Here is a 17997-nt window from a genome sequence, read left to right as displayed (position 1 = left end):
CAGTCACTGAGCGACAGACATCCAGAACAGCAGCAGGACTGGGAACCTTGCTTGTGGGAAGTAACCACACCTCTTGTCTTGGCCTCCGAAGTGCTGAGGTGACGCACACTGTGTCCCTGTGTCACCACCGTCTCCATTCCTGGTAATGTTTTGTTTTGCTTTGCGACTAGCAGTTTTGAACTGCAGTGGGCATGACGCCCTCCCCGTTCATCCATGTAGCATGTACGAGCATGTCCTTCTTCTTAAAGGCTGGATAATAACCCATTGTATGGGCTTTGTGCATTGTGTACTCTCATGTGTCGAGGGGTGTTTGGGGTGCCTCTACTCTGTGAGCATTGCTGCTGTAAACGTGGCTATACATTGTTTGAGCCTTTGCCTTCGAGTCCTTTGAGGTTGTACCTGGGGGCAGACCCTCTGGGTCCTCTGGCAATTGTACAGTGACTTTTTAAAGGGCAGCTTTACTGTTCTCCATGGTGGCTTCACCGTTTTCTATCTCTCCCTCTGTTTTAAAGCTGGAATCCTTCTTCTCCAACATTCCCCTTTCATTTCCCCTGCCCGGACACCCACCCTGTGCGCGGCTCACCCGCCTGTCCTACTTATTAGAGAAACAAAGTTGCATTAATAGTTAAAAGTGTGGTGTTGGGCTGGGGTCTGGCAGTGTGTGATTGATGGCCTCCATTACACCCCATTAGATATTTTATTCTTGTTAAATGAAGAGCAGCCAACTTTGTCAAGTATTTTTAGTTCCCTCTGGTCTTATTGGTCCGATCTATTCTTCAGGATGGTCTGCAAATGGCCACATATGGCTGAGTGTCTGCAGGACGGATGGCCATGCAGCTGGTGTTCATTGGCCACCAATTTACCCTGGCCCCCTTCATTGTGAGCCTGACAGCGCTGGGGAGCCTTGTAGATCTAACCAAATATATCTATTTTCTAATTGTCTATTTATCACCTTCTGGGGATTTGCCGGCTTCCTATCTGAAGGCAAAGGGGGGACAGCCTTGAACAATGATCCTTGTCAAGGCCCTCGCTCGCTCTAAATTAGGGCCTAGTTGCTAAATAACTAATTTAGTCTTGCTATCAAGCTGAAAAAGTGGGTATTCAGTGCAAAGTGCCAGCTGGGGAATTGATTATGTCTTCTCTCAGCGAGCGAGATAAACCTGCAGCCGCGCCACAGCGGAGGGCTGGAGACAGCTCCCCCGGGGCGGCGCAGCGAGACTCATCACTAGCAATGCCAGGTCCACTCCCCCACATGGCAACTGAAGTCTGGGGCACAGTCCTATCCATGGCGACCACGGGAGTCTGCCCCTCACAGTCCCCTCCCGGGATGCTACCGCTTCTTGGAGCTGTGGGGACGTTGACATCTGTCAGAGCTGGGGACCAAGGTGAGTTTCAGGGAAAGGAAAGGAAGGTCATGCTGACAGCTCCAATTTCCAATTAGAGTGAGATTATTTAAGGTGGGCCGGGCCAGGGACGTGGGAAGGAGAGGAGAGGAAATAAATTGGACGGGGTGGGCTTGGGCAGATGTCTGAGTAACAACAACTCCCCAGTTTTGGACAGCGAGGGCTGGTGATGCAGACTTGGGGTTTTCCGTCTGAGGCATCTCATGATGACCCCGTGTTTGTTTCCTCAGCCCTCTCCTCTGCCGGGCTCTGTGCCAGCAGCCTTCAGATCTGAGATCCTGCATCCTCTCAGTCTCTGGGCCCAGCAGGTTCTACCTTGATTTGTCCTTTGAGAAAAGGAATTTTAGAAATGGTTTCTCTTGATGATCAGGTATGGTGGTGCAGGTCTTTTGCAGAGGCAGGAGGATCTCTGTGAATTCACAGCCAGCCTGGCCTACATAGCAAACTCCAGTATAGCTAGGATTACATAAAGAGATACTCTTAAACGGGAAAGAAAGGAAAGAAAAAGAAAAGAAAAAAGAAATGGTGTCTCTTCACCTATAAAAGCATGCAGTCTACAGTGTCTGGGATGAGCCACCATTATTAGTCAATTTCTATTAAAGCAGAATTCCCATCGCAGGATGGACCTTGGGTGGGCCAAGACCGGCCTTCACGCACGACCCTTTAGCAGAGAGGGAGATTCCTCTGTGTGGTTGTTATCTGGCAGAGCCAACTTCAAAGGAGCAAGGCTTATTCAGGTTCACAGTTTCAGAGCATCTTACATCCCAGGCGGCAAGGCACTGCCTCTGCGGCTGCCCCTGCCTCTGCAGCTGCCCCTGCTTCTGCGGCTGCGCGCACAGGAAGCGGAAGCTGTTCACATCGTGGTGGACCAGGGAGTCAGCAGCACACTGGACGCAGCAGTTGGGTTATCTATAGTAACTATATTTCTATAACTGATCTCTAATTCTCCCACCCCCATCACATCCACTAAAGCCTCTCAATATGGAAATGCCATCCGGGGAAGAGGCGTTCCAACCAGCTGACTTGAAGATATTTTAGATTTGAACCAAAACAGAGATTAAGCCCGTGGTCTGACCATCGATGATGTAATTCTTAAAAGAACCTCCCCTTTAGCATCTTGAAATTACATTCATAAATACTCCATTTATTTACATAATTTAAAAATCAATATAGCATGTTATCTGCCATACAATGTAGAAGTAAGAGAGCAATTTTAATAAAATAAAATGCACGTCAGAATTAAAATGTTTCACCGCCACTCTAATGAGAAAGCACAGTGGAGCAGTAAGGAATTTAACCTTCCTTACAGTGAATATTTGAAGGTAAGAAAAAAGAAGTCGTGTTCATGTGAATGTTGATGATATTTTCTTTTTATCTTGGGCATCTTGAAATGAGGACTTTATGAAAAGGTACATTGTACGCAGAATCACTTTGAGCATGACAACCACAAAACAAAACAAAACAAAAACAAAAAACAAAACCAAACAAACTATGGCGTCGGTGACTTGCCTGACAATGACGTGAAAAAAAGTAAAATAATAAACACAAATTACCTGAAAAGAAACTCTTCCCCAAGGCCCCCAGTTTTCCCTCCTGTGGCTTTCAGTCCTGAAAAAGTCACTATGAATGAGACCAATTGCACCTCTGTTCCCGGCAGCAGAATTGGAGACTGTGTTCACATAACCACAAAAGGTTTAGACCTCGATGACCCTATCCTCAAAGGTCAAATGCAGTGCGGTTGTGAGATGGGGAGTGTCTGGCATCCACCTTGCCCTTCTTCCCAAACCCTGGCAGTCAACGGTATCTTCTTGGAGGACATCAAAATGACTCAGTGGGTAAAAGTGCTTGTCGCCCAAGTCAAATCCCGGAACTCACAGTGAGCTAGTTGTAGCGGCTCAAGTTAGAGGCAGGGGGATCACCAGAACCCTCAGTAGAAGAGGAAAGCTGGCTTCTTTTCCACACTTGTGCAGTGGCACACACACACACACACACACACACACACACACACACACACACTGCTTATGTACCAATACTGAATTAACAACAGTAAAGTGTACCTGTTGGGAACAGATCTGTCCCCACTGACTGAACTACATAAAGGGATAAGTCAGTGGGAATGTGGAGGCACACACCTGTCACCTCAGGACCAGAGGCAGGAGGACTACTGCAAGTTCAAAGCCAGCCTGAACTGTGTAAGAAGAGGCTGTCTCAAAACAACAACAAAGGCAAGGAAGTAAGTAACAATAATTACAACAATCAGAATAACATCAGGTTGGTTTGTAGGGAATGTAGCTCACGGCAGCACACTTGCTTAGCAATGAGGTCCAGGGTTTGATCCTGTACTTCAAAGAGAAAGGAGGAAGAAGGAGGTGTGGGGGGGCAGGGAGGAAAGAAGAAAGCAGTCTCACAATGCAGTGCTGGAGAGGGCTCCTGAGGGCCAGCCAGCCTAGCCCACTTGGTGAGCTCCAAGCCACTGAGAGACCTGGTCTCAAAAACCAAGGTGAGGCTGGACAGAGCGGTGCACGCCTTTAATCCTGGCACTCAGGAAACACAGGCAAGCCTGGTCTACAGAACTAGCTAAGTCAGCCAGGGCTACACAGTGAGAGGAGGTCTCAAAACCCACCACGAACCCGACTTTCATATGCACATATGCATACACACACATGAACTTGCACACACACGCACACACACACACACACACACGCACATACACACGTACGGAGGATGACCTTCTGTTTGTTACTGAAAGAGGAGAGCAAGCAAGACAAATACCAACACACCAACCAGAAGACATAGAGAGAGAGTTGCATCCCAGAAATCCTAGCTGAAGGGATTCCCAGGAATTGGAGTTGACTGTAATATTTTTTTGCTCCCATGTATAATCAATTATATCATTTTGTAATAAGAAAACAAACCGCAGACATGATTTTTAAGATGTCGTGCTGAGAGCCCTATATTGGAGTGGGTGGCCCAATTCTTAAACTTTGTGGTCACTCGTCATCCAGAAAAGCTGTGTCCTTCCAGGGAACACCTGGTTCTCTTTCTGTGTTGTGTTCTCCGTCCTCTGAGGAGCCCAGGTTCTTACAGGCAGTGCTGATGATGTGAGTTCCAGGTCAGGGGATGTCATCTCCACAATTATCTTGTGTGCGTTCTAAGTCCAGGGCCCCATGCATCTCCTCTTGCACTGACCCACATCCCCAGTCCAGCTTCTGCTACCTCTCATGACAACCCTACGGGTAGGCCTCTTTACCCGTTCCTGGTCAAGCCTTCTCTCTCTCTCTCTGTCTCTGCACACTGCCCACCCTGCTTGAGACAGGTCCTGCCACAATGCCCAGGCAGGACTTGAACTCTGTTCTCCAGCCTCAGGCTACCCAGTGGTGGGATAACAACAGCTATAACAAACACACGACATGCTTCTGTGTTTTAAGTGGAAGAACACGCTTGTAAACCGGGAATGCCACACTGAAGTAGCTCCGAGCCACCAAGCAGAGGCGTGTTACCAAAGGTTTGTTACTTATTGGCCAGATTTGTTTGTAATTTTTTTAAAAATAATTTATCATTTTTGTTGTTGTTGTTTATTTTTTGAGACAGAGTCTCATATTATTGTATAGTTGAGGCTGGCCTTGAACTCTTGATTCTTTTGCTCCTGTCTTGAGTGCTGTAATTACAGGCACGAGCCACTAGTATGTCCTCAGCTCTACCAGCCAGTTTACATATATTTATAAGTTAAACAGTTTTTAAATTTATGCATGCAGACTCTCACATGCGTGTGAGCACGCAGGCTCTCTCTCTCTCTCTCTCTCTCTCTCTCTCTCTCTCTCTCTCTCTCTCTCTCTCTCTCTCTCTCTCACCATGTGGGTCGGAAGGATTGACTTCCGATCCTCGGGCTTGGTGTCAAGTGTCTTTACCTGCTGAGCCATCTCTCCTGCCCTCATGTCTTTAAGAATGTAGCTGAAAGCCGGGTGCACGCCTTTAATTCCAGCACTTGGGAGGCAGGGGCAGGAGGATCTCTATGACTTCAAGGCCAGCCTGGTCCACAAAGCGAGTCTATGACAGGCAGGGCCGGCTACAGTTAGAAACTCTGTCTCTAAAAACCAAAGGGGGCGGGGTGGGGGGGGGGGAGGGAGAGCTGAGTCGAAACTCAGCTGCCTGGAGTTTTACCTTGCTCTGGCGGGATTCAGAAAAACGACCTCTGCTGGTGGGGAGGCTCAGTAGGGTTGCAGACCCCCCAGGCTCCTGCAGTGCTCACACCGAGGAAGCTCTCGGCAACCTTGGCTTCTTCTCTGGCTTGGGCCTGGGTAGAAGTTAGAGTTCAGTGTAAAGGGGAATACGTCCTTGAAGGGCTGTCCAATCTTGGGGGTGGGGGCAAGGTCTCACCTAGTATCTCTCAGAAAAGAGGTATGTTTCTTCTGCTCAAGCCATTGCTAGAGCCCCTGTGTTTCAGGACATTCCTGAAATCACTTAATTTGGCCCCACAAAGTACCATTTGGAAATAGCATCTTTGTCCGAAGTCATCAGTGATACGTTTCAAATGCTTATAAAGGTCACTCGCTGGAGCAAACAGAGAGAAAAAAAAATCACTAAGCTCAGATTTAGTGATTTTTCCTTATAATTGCAACATTGGATGCTGTAAACAAGCCTTTTAAAGATCCCTTAAAAAACAATACGCTAAATGGTCGCTTTGCAGAGCTCATGAATAGAGAATGGGTACTTGGGGCTGGGAGTATAATTTCCAGTGACAGTCTCATCCGTGGATACAAAGTGTCCTGTATTGTAGATGACTTAGATGGGGGTAGAGAGGATGCGCTCTGGAAAGCCCTGTTGGATAATATCGAAGTGGCTTTACTGGTGACCAAGATGCCCAAGAAGAGTGGATACAGTTGCTGCAGAAAATAATATGACTGTAGCAAAAAAGAAAGGAATTCTTCAAAATGTGCTTGTCATTTGAATAAGACTTTGCGTTAATATTAATAAGATTTTGTAATTCACGTATATTAATTCATAGCCACCATGCAGGTAGATTAATATATTTTTCTGGGAAGAATTTTAAATATGGGTGAGATTAAAAAATGCTAAATTAATTAAATATTAAAAAGCCAAAATCTGTTTTGGGGGAACTGGCAAGATGGCAGGTAAAGGTACTTGCTGTCAATCATGATGAGCTGGGTTAGAGCTCTAGGACCTATATGGTGTAGAGAATAAACTCCTGAAATTTATCTGCCAACCTCTGAACCTGTATCCCTCCATCACACACACACACACACACACACACACACACACACACACACACACACACACACACACAAATATACACATAATTGTACATACATATAAACATTTACATATATAAATATTCACATACACATTTACATATATAAATAACTGTAATGCAGAAATTTGTTTTTTAAAATTTTCTTTGACTGGGGAAAACTCTTTGCTGAGAAAAAGCAAAGCTGTCTACATTTGGGATTGTCAAATGGTTAGGCCTGTTTGCTGTGGACCTACTATGTGCCAGGTACACTATCAAATGCATAGTGAAGGATCCTGGGTAGAGGAGAATGAACGGTCCCACGCCACCAGGGAATTCCCCCTGGGTAGGTGGAGGAGAGCCTGTGGCAATGCCTTCGTTTGCTGACAGAGGAGGTGAGCATCCACCCAGGGTCACACAGAAGGAAACCTTTGGCAGAGCAAGGGAGGACAACAGATACGCAGGCCAGTCTGATCTGGTAGCCAAGGACCACCGTTCTCATGCACCTGAAGTTGGTGCAGAGAGAAGCAAAGAGCAAGGGCTCCCCACAGGGACAGGTCCCCCTGAAGATCCAGCATCTACCTGCTGAAACCGGCTGGTGTGTCGGTGGGGTGAGCTGCATCAGTGAGGTAAACTGTTTTTGCTTTGAAAAGAGTCTCTGCCCCTTCTCGAACATCTTCTCTCTAGTATTTAGGATGTTTTGCAACAATTAAAATAATATAATAATAATAATCGCAAAGGCTCAATGTCTAGTGTGTTATGAAAATCGTCTTTAGGAAACTGTCATTGCTGTTTTTAATGAACCCCATAAAATACAAACATCAGGATACCACCATCCTTCTAAAACCACATGGACGAGCTTTTATTTAACGGTGGGAAATTACCTTTCCAATCCTCTTCCCCCACCAATGTTTATCCCAATGTAATGTACTTTTATGCTTGGAAATCTTATTGATTTTCCCATCAGACTTCCCTACAACAAAGAGATGTATATAAATTGGATTTTTAAAATTTTACCCCAATCATGAGCCTCTAAGTTAAAAAAAAATATTCTCCTGGATTGAGTGGTGTTTTTAAATACTAACATAAGCTGGGTTTTAAAAAGTAACATAAGTGTGCTAAAAATTGTACAGGTGATTATTGAAGAGTTTAAAGTGCTTTATGTCTTGTTTTGTTCTTGTGTGTGTGTTGCACATGCACACAGATGAGAAGGCCAGAAGAGGTCACTGGGAGTCCCCTTTTATTTATACAGACCGGGTGTCCCCTGTCTCCCTCAGTCCCTTCAAGTGGGGAACCTCACTGAATCTGGAACTTGTGGGATATTTTGGGTAGGCTGGCACCCCCAAAGCCCCAGTAATCCTCCTGTCTCCACCGCTGTCCCCCCAGTGCTGGGGTCATGGCATGTGTAGTCATGGCATGTGTAGTCATGGCATGTGTAGCCACACCAGCTCTGTTTGAATGTCGGTGCTGGGGTCTGAAGTTGGGCTGCTGATGTTTGCACATTAAGCGTTTTTACCCACAGGACATCTTCCCATTGGCCCATTTTTTTTTTTTTCCTGGGAGACATGATATTATCATCTGGCCTTGGCTAGCCTGGAACTTATGGTGATCCTCCTGCCTCTCTCCCTTCCAAGCGCTGGAGGATGACAGGTATGCACCACCACCCGTGGGTTAAGCAGCTAATTCTTATCAGAAATGTGTCTCTTGGCACGACGGATGGAGGCAGAACTGTCTCATGCAGCCACGCAGGCTGTGGCCACAAAACTCTAGGGACAGCTGTTTGTAAAGGGCTGTTATACACACAGCAGCCTCTGGAGTTCTAGACAGGATACTTTACATAACTGTGTGTGGCGGCCTTTGATGGGAGTGGGCGGGGTAACGGTTATAGTTCTTTGACTGGAGATGACATTGAAAACACCATTTATATGATACGAGGGGTTTTGACTTAGTAACGCCTAACAGTAAGATCCAGGTGACACAGCTATGAGTCTTGCTACGCAGGAGAGGGTTACGCTAGGGAAGGTGGGAATGGAAGCCGGTGTGAAGCTTCTCCAGAGCAGGTTTGTGGACACCAAGAACCAGGAAGCTGGTACCTTTAAAACTACCTGGGCGGACCATCCCCAAGAAGTGTTCCTTCAGGGCTGCGAGCCTAGGTCAGCAGCACGCCTGGGTGCTGGTGCTGGCTGACCTCAATGTAGTGGGGTCTTCCTACCATCTGACAGGCCGTCTGCTCCTTGGTCTGTGCCCTCTGAGCCAGGACCCCAAGCCCACAGAGCCCGCTACAGAGCCAAGACCTCGACTGTGAGCCTGGTTGGTGTGTCAGCCCAGATTAAGGAAGCCCATAACACACCGATGTGTTCAGGATTCGACAAGCTGAGCCATATCTTAGTGTTTGGTTAAACACAGTCAACCTGCCCTAAACAATGTAAAGTAGGTTCTACGGCTCCCGTCCTATAGATGCAGACTCGGGAAGCAGAAGTTACACACGGGCACGTGAGGAAGGAGCCTCCAATGGGAGCCTGATCCTTTTCCTATCCACCATGTTTTTTTATACAAAGGGGAATGGGAGACCTGTGTTTAGGGCCTACTCTGAGGCAGGCTCTTTGCTCATTGTCCATTTAAATCCCAACCCCAGCCCCCCAAATGAATGAAACTGTGAGAGACAAGTTAGATGAATCCCTAGGGAGGTAGCAGTAAGGGAGAGTTTGGCCTTGGGTCCACTCATTGCCAAAGAAAAGCCTCTTTCTCTTCCTTTGCCACTCCTGTGCCCACGACCAAGCCCAGGTCTGAACACAGAGCCCAGGACTCTGAGTCTCTTGACATAAACCACCTGGGATTGTCCTAGGAAGAATAAGGGGATTTTTTGGTCTTTGAGTCCATTTGGCATGTCCATATTCCCCATAATTCTAACTTAGTCCCCTAAATGATCCCCTGGCCATGTGGCCGGTCCCCAGCTTAAGGCGATGGAGAAACGATGACCCCTGACTCTCAGCTGGTGCCGTTTCACATGCAGCCGCACCTTAAAACCCCAAAGACGATGGTCAGTACAGAGCTGTGGAAGTTTGAGGTAATTCTGACAGGACAATCCAGAAAACATCAGGAAGACGGGCGACCTGAGCCGGCGTGTCACTGCTGGTTAGTTAATTCTGCCAACATGTTCAATGAAAGTAAAAGGGACTAGAAATTGGCCAGGAGAGGATCCGCTAGGGCACAGTCAGCTTCGGACTGGGGACTTCCGGGTTCTGCTTCTGCAGATCTCTGAGCTTAATGACCTCCCCAGTCATAAACTAGCACGCCGTTCATGGGATTAGCTTATCTTGTGAAAACAATCCCAGCCAAATACTCTTCGGCTTCTCAGGGCATCAGAGCGAAAGTTAGTATCTGTGAGCATTCCTCCCGGTCTCCTTAGTTCCCTTGCAACTAGAAGTTCTGTGAGGAGGGCAGGGCTGATGGCTGGGGTCCCCTTAGGAACTTTCAGATGGAAGCAGTTGTGAATATTACCAAACACATTGAAATAAAATAAAAAATATTTATAAAAAAATCCTCTGCTCCCTCTGCGTAGCTGGGAGCACGGCGCCTCTCTGGTGCCCCCTATAGAGGGAAATGGAGCCATGCCTCAGGGACCCTTCTGCTCCTTGGCTGAAGCACTAGGGAAGGAGAGCCCTGACCCTCGTGAGGCGGCTGGGGACCCCACTGGGAAGCTGCTCCTAGCATGTCCCAGGCTGGAGGCATCAGTTAAGTCTTCCTCGCCCTCTTGGGCTGTTCGACTTCTCAAAGGGGCGTTGAGGAGCTCAGAGGCCAGCTTTGCTCCTGATGGCTTTCTATCCAGACTTTCCTGGAAACTGCTTTGCAGCCCAGGGTGGCCTTGAACTGTCGCCACTGTCAGCCTCCAGACTTCATTTTCTTTTGTCCTCTTTGCCTTTCTTCATTCTGAGGCAAAGTCAGAATATTGAGAAATTAGTTAAGGATTAGAAGTTTTTTTTTATTGTCTCCTGGGAATCTTTTGGAATCACGTTCTGCCTAGTGTGTGATCCTGGCTGCATTTTACCCAGGAGGAGACTGAGGCTTAGAATTTCAGTTATGAATAAGACATCTCAGCCGGTCCTTCGTAGGAACTAGAGTTGAACCCAGGTCTTCCCGACTCCAGAAAGTATGTTCTCTACATGATGGTTCCTGCCTCTCTGAACCATGAGACATAATGTCTGTCTCTCAGACCAGAGCAGACGGAAGAGGGCGACTTCCTTTAATCCACATGTGCTTTAAATGCAGTGTGAGGTCAGGTTTCTACCGTGCTGTGTGGTCTTGGGCAGTTATTCAGCCTCTCTGGGCCCAAGATCCTTCAGCCTCAGAGAAAGCTCACGGAATGGATGATTTCTTATGGATTCTGTACCTGCTAAAGCCTCGGGCTTCAAATGCCGCAGCAAATTAGGGGTTTCTGTGGCGCCACAGCCCATCCGATCGTCTCCCGAACTTGACCTTTTCTTAAATTCGTTTCATTACTCTCATACTCATAAGAATGCGTTCTCATTTCATGGTTCCTATTTTAGTGCCCGCTCTTCTGGCTGCTGCTTTTCCCCAGTATAATTTTTTGTTCCATTAATTTCAAAGGACCATTTTGCTAGATCAGAGTGTTAAGACTCATTCACACCTCTTCCATTTGTCTAACCAAGCGCTCATCCATTTCTCCCCAGAAATAATTGTATATGGTCCGCTAAGTTTAGTGTTCAAATCTGTTTACACTTGGGGCTGCTCTCCGGGCTTTGCTGTGAGGGGGGAGGGGGTCAGCTGCAAATGGTGCTTATTATATCTGTTTCCCTAGAGTTTCCAGATTCCGGCTTTCTCCCTCCTCAACAGCTAATTTTGTTTTTCATCCGACTTTGTTGTCTCCTCTATTAGGGACAGGTGTAAAAAGAGAAAGCGCACTTCTTACTTCTTCTTTGCCTCCCGGTCCCCTGGATATGATGCTGGACCCCTCTTTTTCTCTGGTTGCCCTGGGTATGATGGCGGGGTGCCCCCTTTCCTTTATTCTAAGATTTTCTCTGTTAAAGTCTTTTGAGGTCTTTGGTGTCTCCCAGGCCGTGGAGAGCAGAGCCGGGGTTGGGGGCGGGGGGGGGGAGATGTGAGAAGGCAGAGATGGGAGAGAAAACAAATGCAGTATAGAAACAGAACTAGTGGCAAGCACAGGGAGAGCGTCCACAGCCCGCTGTTTGAGGACGTGAGAACCAGATGAGTCTGCGGGATCCTGGACTCCTGGAAGTGGCGGGATCCCCAGGGAGGATGAGATGTTGTGGGACCGCAGCTCTGGGTGGGTTCCTGTTCTGGTCCACCAGTTTGTAGCTGAGCTATGAGCACATTCCTCAGTCCTGTGGGCCTCCGTTGCTTGACTGGGAAAATGGGGTGATTAAAGAGTCGGTGGCCCAGGATCACAGGCGACTTTCTCCTCGGTCATTTAGCCCATCGCTCCTAAGGTTTGCAGAGCTCCACGCCACGCGCAGGAGATGGAGCAGGGGACAAAGTCCATACCGTCTCTGTCAGATTAGGGTGACATATGCCCACTCAGGAGCCATGTAAAATAAAAGGACTATAAGGGAGGCATCTGCACCCCGAACTCTGGGTCTGGGTGGGTCGGAGTCGAGGTGTCAGGAGAGTGAAGCAGGAAGCGAGGCAGGAGTCTGGGGACCACAAAGTGGTTCCCGGTTATGGAGATTCTGGAGCTGTGGCACAGCAGGACTGGCCCTTACACATGTCCCAACCATTTGCAGATGATAAAGATTTTGGGGTGGGCCAATCCAGAGCTCTGGATCTGGGTGTGGATAGTGGCTGACCTAGAAGCCCTTTATCCACACTGCCAGGGCAAGCTCTCCAGCACCGCTCCAGGGAGGCCACCCAGTGCTGCCATCAGCAGGAGGCAGGGGCAGCTCCCTTGGGCTCATGACCTCTGGACCGGTTCACCCCTACCCAAGCTTCCAGAGGGAGCTTCACTGCACTGCCCAGTCAAGGTGTGGAACCCACTCTCCCAAGTGCTGCAGCCTGCAGGTGGCTGGGCCAGCTCTCCTGCTCTCACACCCTCAGGGCTGGCTCACCTGCACCTTCACCATCAGGGCCAGCTCTGCCGTGCTGTCCAGACGAGGTGCAGGGGCCGCTCTCCTGAGTACCGCAGCCAGCGAGGAGTAGGGCCAGCTCACCCACTATCATGACCCCAGGGCCAGTTCTTCCAACTGCTGCATGTGGTGAGGGGGGAGGGGTATCACCCCCACACCCATGCCACCTCACAGCAGAGGAGTGTCAGGGCCAGATCTCCCTCACTCTGTCCTCAGGGCTAGCTCACCTACTCCCCCTCAACCAGGGCCAGCATTACTGTGCTGGGCTAAACAAACTACATATTTTGAGCTATCACAGACATAGTAGACATGAGGTGGTTATATATCTTGTCAAAACTTTTTCCTCCCCATTATCTTCTTGGTTATAGTCTTTTGTGTGTTCTCTCTTTTTGTGTGTATGTATGTATGTATGTATGTATGTATGTATGTATGTATGTATGAGCACACTGCTGCTCTCCTCAGACACACCAGAAGAGGGCATCAGATCCCTTACAGATGGTTGTGAGCCACCATGTAGTTGCATTGAACTCAAGACCTCTGGAAGAGCAGTCAGTGCTCTTAACCACTGAGCCATCTGCTATACCACACGGTTGGTAGGCCTCTGGGAAACAGCCTCCATTGGAGCTGTGTGGTATGGCAACAAGTGTGTCTCTATGGTGCCCCCCTGTCCATTGCCAGGGTGTGTGTGTTCAGATTTAAATGCCACAGTGTGAGCAAACAGCGGTGTGGTGGTCCTGAGAAGAACGTTTGCTTCATGAATGCTATGTGCCCCAGGCCTGTCCTTAAGGGCACGTTCTCAGTCATCTGTGGAAATAGAAGGGTTCCTTATAGGGACTGGAGAGAGGGCTCAGCTGTTTAGTGGCAGGAGAGCACTTGGCACTGTTTCAGGGCGCTGCTTTGATTCCAAGCACCCAAATCTGGAAACTCACAATTGCCTATAACGCCAATCCCAGGGGGGCCAATACTGCATTTGGCCTCTGGAGGCACCAGGCACACAACAGTCTCTCTCTCTCTCTCTCTCTCTCTCTCTCTCTCTCTCTCTCTCTCTCTCTCTCTCTCTCCCCCCCCTGGGAGACTGGACACCAGGGCATTTAGGGTCAGCTTGCTAGGTCGTTTGCTTACCGTGAGGCCTGGGGATACCAGCTAAGTAGGCAGTTCCGTGTGGGCTGCAGCCCAGGGCCCAGCCTGCTGAAGTCTGAGTGCCTATAAGGACTGGGGACAGAATTAGAAACCCATCCCTTGGAGAAACGCAGAAAGTCTCTTCTAGTTGCTACAGAGTAGACTGGAGAGCTGACATGACTGTTACAAAAAGATACATTATGCTGGGTATGGTGGCTCATACCTTTAATCCCAGGACTTGGGAGACAGAGGCAGGTGGATCTCTGTGAGTTTGAGGCCAGGGTGGTCTACAGAGCGAGTTCCAAGATAGCCAGGGCTCCATAGAGAAACCCCGTCTCAAAAAACCCACCAACAACAATAAAGCAAAAACAAAACAACAACAAAACATCAGAGATGAATCCCTACTCCCTTCCCTTCCCTTCCCCTTTCTTTCCTTCCTTCCTTCCTTCTTCCTTCCAACCTATCCCCTTGTCTCTCCTTCCTTCCCCCTTCCTTTCCCCTTCTTTCCTTCCCCCTCTCTCTTCTCTTCCTTCCTAACCCTTCTCTTTCCTTCCTTCCTTCTTTTCTTCCTACCTACTACTCCTCTCTTCCTTCCTTCCTTCCCCCTTCTCTCCTTCCTTCTTCCTTCCTTCCTTCCTTCCTTCCTTCTCCCTTCTCTCTCCTTCTTTCCTTTCTTCCCCCTTTGCTCTCCTTCCTTCCTTTCTTTTTTCCCTGTGATCTTCACTATGTACTTGATCTATTTTCAGAAGGATGAACTAAAAGGAAGCTACAAAATTCATGAATTTCCTCCATAAGTTCATCTCTGACCTTCATCATCTCTCACTATTCAGCTTTCATGCTTAGTCACTAGGAAGATGGAGTAAGAATAAATGGTTTAAAATATTTTTAAGTTCCAATGATTTTTTTTTGAATGGCAGAAATCATTGTACAGAGTAATCACACAAAATATTGGACATGGGAGTCTTAAATAGTACTCACTGAAGCAGTGTCAGATTTTGAAAAAAAATCCATCTGCTAATTCAATTGAGCTCTGATCCTTTAGCTTAATTTTTGTTAGAGATATTTTTATTTTTCATTGAACAAAAGTCTAAAAAAATACAAAGGAAAAATGAAAGAACAAAATACAATAAAAATCCACGATCCCATGATCCCCCAAACATCTGCTCCCCTAATAACATCACAGAGCAAGAGTAAGGTTGAGGTATAACATATTGTTTATTTCTCTATTTTATTATTATTATTGTTATTATTGTTATTATTATTATTATTATTATTATTATTATTAGTAGTAGTAGTAGTAGTAGTTTTTCAAGATAAGTTTTCTCGTTTAGCTTTGACTATCCTGGAACTCACTTTGAAGACCAGGCTGGCCTTGGATTCACAGAGATCCACTTGCCTCTGCCTCCTAAGTTCTGGGATTAAAGGCATACTTTCCTTCTAAAAGTATTAAAGGGCATGATGGTGCACCCCTGTAATCCCAGAATCTTGGAGACAGAGGGCAGCTGGGGCTACAGAGCGAGAGAGAGAGAGAGAGAGAGAGAGAGAGAGAGAGAGAGAGAGAGAGAGAGAACGAGCCAAGTATATAGCTTCGTGGGTTAAGTGCATTCTGTTTCAGTAGGAGAATGTGAGTGTGAACCCTCGAACCCTTAAGAGGTCAGGCGTGTGGACTGATGCCTTTAGCTCCAGCTTTGGGGCTGAGGAATTGAGGGGCTTGCTGGCCAGCCCATCCAGCCACAGCAATGAGCTTCAGTGGAGAGGCCATGAAGGACAGACATTCTAATAAACCTCTTTCTTACACATGCACCTGCACGGAAGAGTATACCCTCCCAAACATGCACACACACACACACACACACACACACTCACACTCACACTCACTCACACACTCACACTCACACACTCACACACACTCACACACACACACATTCACACACACACACACACACACACTCACACTCACACTCACACACACACTCACACACACACACTTTCAACTTATCTGTGAAGGTGAAAAGGCAAAATTTCAAGTTATGATTAGTATATATTAAATTTTTTTATTAAATTAATTAAAGTTAGGATTTAAGATTCATTTTGAAAGATCTGATTAAATCTGATTAAATATTTAAAACGACTATGCAGTCTGACTTCGGTATTGTGCCTCGTGCATATCATGCCTGGACCCACGTGTGGACAAGAGTGCGGTGGATTGTTTGCTCTTGTGACACAGTCCTCAGCCCTTCTGCAAGGCTGCTCCAGGTGTCCTGCCAATTAGCAAGTAGCCTTGGCATCCGAATTAGAACACGGTGGCAAAACAAGGAAACAGACACTCGCAAGTCCACTTTGTGGGGTAAGAAAGGCAGGAATTGCAGGCTATGTGTGATGGGGGCTGTTTGACAAGTGAAGCCGCCTTTTCTCTTACATGCATAAGCACATCCACTGCTCAAACCTCCAGGAGTAGTCTGTACCACACACGGCCATGGCATTGGGATTTGGTTCCCCTTTGTCTCACAGAGGGCAGTAGATGGAGACCTGTTTCCTGGGGCTGACTTTGAGGGTTCCATGATGCAGCGAGCGTGAACACCACAACACCAGGAGCAGAAGACCTGGCCTTCTGAATAAGCATGTATATGAGACGTGTTCTTAATTGGGGCAAGGTCTAATGGTATATATGTGTATGTATGTATACATGTATGTATACATGTATGTATACATGTATGTATGTATGTATGTATGTATGTATGTATGTATGTATGTATGTAAATACCTATTTGTTGGCCCCAGCCATCCTCTTGCATCCTCTGCTCCCTAAGTGCTGGGGTAACAGCCACAATGGCACTTCCAGTTCACATTTCTAGGTAGGCTCTGGGAATCAAAACTCAAGTACTCCTACCCACTGAGCCCTCTCCTCAGTCCCAAGGTCTAATTTTTAACTAATGCTAACTAGTAATGTATCTTTGGAACCATGAAAGAATATTAATTGGAATTTGAAAATATTTGGAATGTATTTGATGCACTATTTCTCATTATACAACACTATCCTTTTTCTTTAAAAAGAAACTATTTATTTATTGGTGAATTTCCCATCATGCACCCCAATCCCACTCATCTTTCCATCCCCTCGTTCCTCCCCTCCACCTTTGCAACCTCCTCACCAACATAGAAAAAATCCCCTTGTGGAAGGTAGTGTGTCACAGTGTGTTCTGCAGTGACCCTTTTGTCCAAACTTCTTTGCTTGCAAATGTTCATTGCAGTGACTCCTTGGTCTGGTATGAGGCCTCTGGCTTTTGCTACTCTCTCAATACTGGGTCCTCACTGGGACTCCTCTCAGATACCCTGTTGTTGCCCTGTGTCATGGTGATCCTGTAGTTTTAGATTTGTAGGACAGGTCCCTTCATGCACTCCAACTGTTCATGGATGGGGTAGGTGTTGGGACGGGCCAATTCAAAACCTCGGATCTGGGCCCGAGAGGTATCTGAGCAGGTCGGGTCTAGTTCTCCAGATATCACGTGCTCAGGGCTGTCTCACCAGCAACCCCTGCAAGCAGGGCCAGCTCTACTCTGCTGCCCAGGCAAGGTGCAGGGCCAGCTTTCCCCAGTGTTTCAGCTGTGAGGGACGGGGCTAGTTTTCCACTCTCATGACCCTGGGGCCAGCTCTCCTGCCTGCTGTAGATGTGAGTGATGAAGGGAGGAGGGTGTCTCGTTTCCCTTGTTTACATCATCACACAGCAATCAGGAGGCAGGGCCAGCTCTCCTGTGCTCATGCGCTTGGGCTGGGGCTGGCTCATTTGCAAGCCCCACATCTAGAGCCAGTTTGACTATGCTGCCCTGGTAAGGTGCTGCAGTGAGGGGCAGGGACAGCCCTCCTGCTCATAATCTTGGCCAGCCCTCCTGTCTGTGGCAGGCAAGTAGCAAGGTGTGAGTGGCTGGCATCTTTCCCTTGCTCATGTTACCCCATGGCAGACAAGTGGCATGGCTGGCTTGCCTGTGCCCCTGCCACCAGGGTCAGCTGTACTGTGCTGCCCAGGGAAGGTGCAGGGAGGGCCTGCTCTCTGGAGTTCTGCAGCTGCTGAGGGGCAGGACCAGTTGTGATCTCATGACTCTGAGCTCAGGTCTCCCATGATGCCCAG

This window comes from Rattus rattus, chromosome 1 (assembly GCF_011064425.1).
Source record: "Rattus rattus isolate New Zealand chromosome 1, Rrattus_CSIRO_v1, whole genome shotgun sequence".
NCBI classification, from domain to species: domain Eukaryota; kingdom Metazoa; phylum Chordata; class Mammalia; order Rodentia; family Muridae; genus Rattus; species Rattus rattus.
This window is presented reverse-complemented; position numbering follows the sequence as displayed.